Source organism: Sapajus apella, unplaced genomic scaffold (assembly GCF_009761245.1).
Source record: "Sapajus apella isolate SASKATOON/1434 unplaced genomic scaffold, GSC_monkey_1.0 scaffold3483, whole genome shotgun sequence".
Classification (NCBI taxonomy): Eukaryota; Metazoa; Chordata; class Mammalia; order Primates; family Cebidae; genus Sapajus; species Sapajus apella.
Window position 1 is genome coordinate 179 of NW_022440409.1, and position 5,775 is coordinate 5,953.

Consider the following 5,775-nt stretch of genomic DNA (forward strand, 5'->3'; position numbering starts at 1 on the left):
TGAAGGTTTTTTTGTGACTCTATCTCCTTCAGTTCTGCTCTGATCTTAGCTGTTTCTTGTCTTCTGCTAGACTTTGAGCTTTTTTGATCTTGCTCCTCTAGCTCTTTCAGTTTTGATGATAGGGTGTCAATTTTTGATCTCTCCTTGCTTCTCATGTGGGCACTTATTGCTATATATTTTCCTCTAGAGACTGCTTTAAATGTGTCCCAGAGATTCTGGTATGTTGTGTCTTCATTCTCATTGGTTTCGAAGAACATCTTTATTTCTGTCTTCATTTCATTGTTTATCCAGTCAACCTTCAAGAGCAATTTGTTCAGTTTCCATGAAGCTGAGCGGTTCTGGGTTAGTTTTTGAATTCTGAGTTCTAACTTGATTGCACTGTGGTCTGAGAGACTGTTTGTTACGATTTCCTTTCTTTTGCATTTGCTGAGGAGTGATTTACTCCCAATTATGTGGTCAATTTTAGAGTAGGTGTGATGTGGTGCTGAGAAGAATGTATATTCTGTGGATTTGGGGTGGAGAGTTCTGTAAATGTCTAATAGGTTTGCTTGGTCCAGGTCTGAGTTCAAGTCCTGGATATCCTTGTTAATTTTCTGTCTGGTTGATCTGTCCAATGTTGACAATGGGGTGTTAAAGTCTCCCACTATTATTGTGTGGGAGTCTAAGTCTCTTTGTAAGTCATTAAGAACTTGCCTTATGTATCTGGCTGCTCCTGTATTGGGTGCATATATATTTAGGATCCTTAGCTCTTCTTGTTGCATTGATCCTTTTACCATTATGTAATGTCCCTCTTTGTCTCTTATGATCTTTATTCCTTTAAAGTCTAATTTATCAGAGATGAGAATTGCAAATACTGCTTTTTTTTGCTCTCCATTTGCTTGGTAAATCTTCCTCCATCCCTTTATTTTGAGCCTTTGTGTATCCTTGCATGTGAGATGGATTTCCTGGATACAGCACACCGATGGGTTTTGTCTTTTTATCCAATTTGCCTGTCTGTGTCTTTTGATTGGGGCATTTAGTCCATTTACATTTAGGGTTAATATTGTTATGTGTGAATTTGATACTGCCATTTTGGTGCTAGCTGGGTGTTTTGCCCTTTAGTTGAGCTGGTACTTGTTGTTCCTTTATATGTGTAGAGCCTCTTTCAGGATCTCTTGTAAAGCAGGCCTGGTGGTGATGAAATCTCTGAGTACTTGCTTGTTCACAAAGGGTTTTCTTTTTCCTTCACTTATGAAGCTTAGTTTGGCTGGATATGTGATTCTGGTTTGAAAGTTCTTTTCTTTAAGGATGTTGAATATTGGGCCCCACTCTCTTCTGGCTTGTAGGGTTTCTGCTGAGAGATCTGCTGTGAGTCTGACAGGCTTCCCTTTGTGGGTAACCCGACCTTTCTCTCTGGCTACCCATAGCATTTTCTCCTTCATTTCAACCCTGGTGAATCTGGCAATTATGTGCCTTAGGGTTGCTCTTCTTGAGGAATATCTTTGTGGTGTTTTCTGGATTTCCTGGACTTGAATATTGGCTTGCCTTTCTAGGTTGGGGAAGTTTTCCTGGCTAATATCCTGAAGAGCATTTTCCAGCTTGGATTCATTCCCTTCGTCACATTCAGGTACACCTATCAAACATAGATTAGGTCTTTTCACATAGTCCCACATTTCTTGGAGACTTTGTTCATTCCTTTTTACCCTTTTTTCTCCAGTCTTGCCTTCTCGTTTTATTTCATTGAGTTGATCTTCAACCTCTGATATCCTTTCTTCTGCTTGGTCAATCACCTGTTGAAACTTGTGCATGCTTCGCAAAGTTCTCGTGTTGTGTTTTTCAGCTCCATCAATTCACTTATATTCCTCTCTAGGTTGTCCATTCTCGTTAGCATTTCATCAAATCATTTTTCAAAGTTCTTAGTTTCTTTGCATTGGATTAGAACATGTTCTTTTAGCTCACTGAAGTTTCTTATTACCCACATTCTGAAGTCTGATTCTGTCATTTTATCACACTCATTCTCCATCCAGCGTTGTTCCCTTGCTGGTGAGGAGTGGTGATCCCTTGTAGGAAGAGAGGTGTTCTGGTTTCGGGTATTTTCATCCTTTTTGAGCTGGCTTCTTCCCATTTTTGTGGATTTATCTACCTGTTGTCTTTGTAGTTGCTGACTTTCAGATTGGGTCTCTGGGTTAATTTCCAGTTTGTGGATGATGAAGTTATTTCTATTTTTAGTTTTTCTTCTAACAGTCTGGTCCTTCTGCTGTAGGACTGCTGAGGTCCACTCCAGGCCCTCCTTGCCTGGGGATCACCTGCAGCAGCTGCAGAACAGTAAGGGTTGCTACCAGTTTCTTCTGCTGCTATCTTTGTCCCAGAAGGATACCCACCAAATGTCAGTGTGTTCTCTCCTTTATGAGGTGACTCTTTGGATATACGGGGGTCAGGAAGCTGCTTGAGGAGACAGTCTTTTATTGGAGCTCAAGTGCTGAGCTGTGAGCTCTGTTGTTCATTCAGAGTTGCTGGGAAGGTACGTTTAGGTCTGCTGCAGCAGAACTCATAAACTCCTTTTTTTTTTTTCTCCCCCCCAGGTGCTCTGTCCCAGGGGGTTAGGGCTTTATTTATGAGTTTCCATTGTGCTGCTACCTTTTATTTTTTTTCAAGGCTACTCTGCCCAGTGAGGAGGCATCCTAGTCACTGTCTGCCTGCAGAGGCTTTGCTGAGCTGCTGTGGGCTTCACCCAGCTGCCCTGTGAGCTTTCCTGCAGTCCTGTTTGATGGGTGTAGTTAGAACTGCCTTGGCAATGGTGGCCTGCCTGTGTAATGGTGGACTCTCTCTGTAATGGCAGGTTGCCTCAGCAACGGCGGGCTGCCTCAGCGATGTTGGACTATCTCTGTAGTGGTGGAGTGTCTCTGTAATGGCGGACGCCCCTCCCCCACAGAGCTGGACCGTCCCGGGTTCAGCTGTGCTTGCTGTGAAACTCTCAACCAAGAGCATTTTTAATCGCTGTTTTTTTATTTTTTATTTTTTATTTTTTGTGTGTTGGTGGGTCCAGCTGAGCCTGATCAGCTGACTCCCTGACTCAGAGTCTGTTTTGTTGTTGTTGTTGTTGTTGTTTAAGTTGAACAGTTGACTCTATCCCCGGTGTTCCAGTCTCCTGTTTTAGGTGCCAGGATCTGTGTGATTTCCCTTGCTGTGACTCACTGCGCCCACTGAAACAGCAGTGCTGAGATTCATGGCAGTTTTTTTTTGCTCAGGAATGTTCTGGCCTGGCTCCCTGTTTCAGTTCCTTTTTAAATCAGATGAATGGGTGATCTGCCTTCCCGTGTCTCCAATCGACAGCTAAAAGGGCACCTGGACGAGTGTATTTTGTACACCACCACGCCAAGGCGACAGCAAAGTAGCCGTGCCGGCCAAAACAGCCGAGCTGGCCAAAACAACTGCGCTGGTGACCCGTGGGGCTCCTCCACCTGGGAATCTCCTGGTCTGTGGGCAATAAAAATTCATCTGGAAATGCGGCGTCCACTCACCCTCTGCGCTTTCACTGGGAGCTGCAATCCTGAGCTGTTCCTAGTCAGCCATCTTGGGTCCTCCTCTGGTTTCTTTTCTTCTATGCTAGCTTTTTAACATGTTGTTTCAGCACCATCAGGAGATAGTAATGGTTTAGCTAAGGGCCTGAATGAGGGCTATCTAAGGATTATGAGTTACAACAAAACAACAAAATAGATAATATACTTCCTCAGGCTAGGGTAGATTACTGTTACATAGGATGTCACATGTAAGGCCTTGAGAAAAGTATGGGTTGTTACAAAACTTTCTCCCAGCACTGTTACCTTTTATGGGAAACTGATAGATATTTAACATCTACATTGCTTATCTCATCTCTGACACATTGCTTACTGTGACACATCCTATTGAGAGAAAGAAGAACTGCAAGTCCCTTTTCAGGAACTGTGTAATTCTGCAGAGAGGAGAGGGTATAAATGAGTGTGAAGTAGAATGTTTCTTTCAAGAGGACCCTGAGTGCTCAGGCAGTCTAGGAGATAATCAATGATATTTCTGGTAAAGAAAATGACTATAAAAGAAAGTCATTTAGATTTCTGGCTGCACATGGTCAATTAAAATCATGGTTTATTTTTACTCTCTTCAAAATCTTATTAGAAAAAGGAAGAATATCATAAGCCTTCAAGGCCAGGAAGAGTAGCAACAACATTTTGGAGGCTAGAACCCTGAAGAAAGTTTGCTGCTTACTTCACAGATTAGAGAAAGCTGAAATCTAAGTGGGTTTCTTTGCATCAGCCTTCTAAGAAGGCAACCCAGGGAGATGATGTAAAGAAGCTCAGTAATTTTAGGTACCAGGTACCTCTGAAAGTGAGGTGAAGGTAGGACTGAAAATAGATTGTCTGAGGCCAGGCATGGTGGCTCATGCCTATAATCCCAGCACTTTGGGAGGCTGAGATGGGCAGATCATCTGAGGTCAGGGGGGTTCAAGACTAGCCTGGCCAAAATGGTGAAACCCCATCTCTTTTAAAAATACAAAAATTACTTACCTGGCAGGGGAGATACCATGATCACAAAGGTGGTTTTCCCAGGGCGAGGCTTATCCATTGCACTCTGGATGTGCTGACCCCTGCAATTTCCCCAAATGTGGGAAACTCGACTGCACAATTTATGGTAGCGGGGGACTACATTCATGCTTTCCCCTGTTCTTTTGATGTCTCAAAAATAAAGTTTATTTAAAAAAATACAAAAATTAGCTGAGCATGGTGGCAGGTACCTGTAATCCCATCTGCTTGGGAGGCTGAGGCAGGAGAATCACTTGAACCTGGGAGGTAGAGTTTGCAGTGAGCTGAGTTTGAGCCATTGCACTTCAACCTGGATGATGAGTGAAACTCCGTCTCAAAAAAAAAAAAAAAAAGATTCTTTGAAACATATAATAGGCAACTAGAATCCTAGATTACCCTCCCACACCCTTTCCACCTGAGAAGATGACTAGAGGCCAGATTCCCTGGAAAGACCAAACTAGGAAGAACTGGGTACCAGGGATGCCAGCTACAGCTGAGGTGGGTATGAGATTGTATTGAAGATACTCTACATACTGGGTGGCTCCCTTTTCTTTAAGCTCCTAGAATATTGGTCACTAGACTTAAACTCTCCAGGCAGGATATTGCATGACTCCTTTCTGAATAAACTGATTAGCCAAAAAGAAAAGCTATAAACATAGAGAGATAAACATCCCACAGTGAGACTGCATATCTAGATCAACTTACAGTGAAATTCATAGTCAACAAGCTCCACTCAAAATCACACAATCCAATCACATTTTCAGTGTTTCCACTAAAATATACTCAAAGAATCAAAGACCATAAGATATTTGAGAAAAGCCTCTAAACAAGTTTTTTCTTTATTTTCTCTTTGTCTTTTTTTTTTTTGTAATTATACTTTAAGTTCCAGGATGCATGTGTAGAGTGTGCAGGTTTGTTACATAGGTATACAAGTGCCATGGTAGTTTGCTGCATTCATCACCCTGTCATCTACATTAGGTATTTCTCCTAGTGCTATCCCTCTCCTATCCCCTCATGGCCTGATATCCTTCCCTTAGCCCCCTCCCACCGACAGGCCCCAGTGTGTGTTGTTCCTCTTCCTGTGTCCACGTGTTCTCATTGTTCAATACCACTTATGAATGAGAACATGCAGTGTTTGGTTTTCTGTTCTTGTGTCAGTTTGCTGAGAATGATGGTTTCCAGCTTTATCCATGTCCTGCAAAGGACATGAACTCACCCTTTTTTATGGCTGCATAGTATT

At 42.6% G+C, this 5,775-nt stretch overlaps 1 non-coding gene across 1 annotated transcript; it reads left to right on the top strand.

The window, feature by feature from the left end:
- Positions 1-4,512: 4,512 nt before the first annotated feature.
- On the top strand, positions 4,513-4,676 carry LOC116547529. The gene has a single exon (XR_004267080.1). It is a non-coding gene; the product is annotated as a U1 spliceosomal RNA (small nuclear RNA).
- The last annotated feature ends 1,099 nt before the right edge of the window (positions 4,677-5,775 follow it).